This window comes from Tupaia chinensis, unplaced genomic scaffold (assembly GCF_000334495.1).
Source record: "Tupaia chinensis unplaced genomic scaffold, TupChi_1.0 Scaffold000086_1, whole genome shotgun sequence".
NCBI classification, from domain to species: Eukaryota; Metazoa; Chordata; class Mammalia; order Scandentia; family Tupaiidae; genus Tupaia; species Tupaia belangeri.
The window spans coordinates 4563949-4564775 of NW_006159548.1; positions in this window are offsets into that span (position 1 = coordinate 4563949).

Consider the following 827-nt stretch of genomic DNA (forward strand, 5'->3'; position numbering starts at 1 on the left):
CTTTCAAAATGAGCAGGAATCTGAGGGATTAGAAGCAGATCACGGTATAAAGATAAAGAAACTACAGAGAGCAACACTCACCTCTAGGGGACCAGTAGGGTAAAACTGGCCAAGTCCTATTAGAGAGATAGCCTAAGAAATTCTTAAAAAAAAAAAAAAAAAAAAAAAAGATTTGGTAACATTCACATTTAACAATATGTACTACAGAGCCAACAGGTAGCATGGTGGCAAAGGTGCATGGTGGCTAAGCCTGAAATGCATGCCAGGCATGTGTGTCTGTGTGCCCCAAATCCGAGAATAAAATGGTGGAGAAGGGATCCACCTTTTGGTGTGGCCATCCCCTCAGTGGGTGATTTCTCACTTTCCCCTTCTCTCACAAGTGAGCACACACATCCTATTGCAAAACAAACAAACAAAAACAAAATACATAAAATTAATGAATTAATTAAAATAATGTACTACAAGGGGACCAGTAGATCATCACTGGACTCCTACATAGCCGACCACTGTTCAAGTCCCAGACTGGAGGCTTGAAACTCACACTGGGCGCATGTGTGTTCAGAGGAGACTGGAGGAGAAGGGATTGTGGCATGGCCATCCCCTCCTTGGGGGTGATTTCTTGTTTTCTGTCTCTCTGTCTCTCCAGCAAGCACACACATCCTATAATAAAAATCTCTTTAAAAAGAAGAAAGGAAAGAAGGAAGGAAGGAAGGAAGGAAGGAAGGAAGGAAGGAAGAAAGAAAGAAAGAAAGAAAGAAAGAAAGAAAGAAAGAAAGAAAGAAAGAAAAAAGAAAAGAAAAGAAAAGAGAAAGAAAAAGAAAAGATGT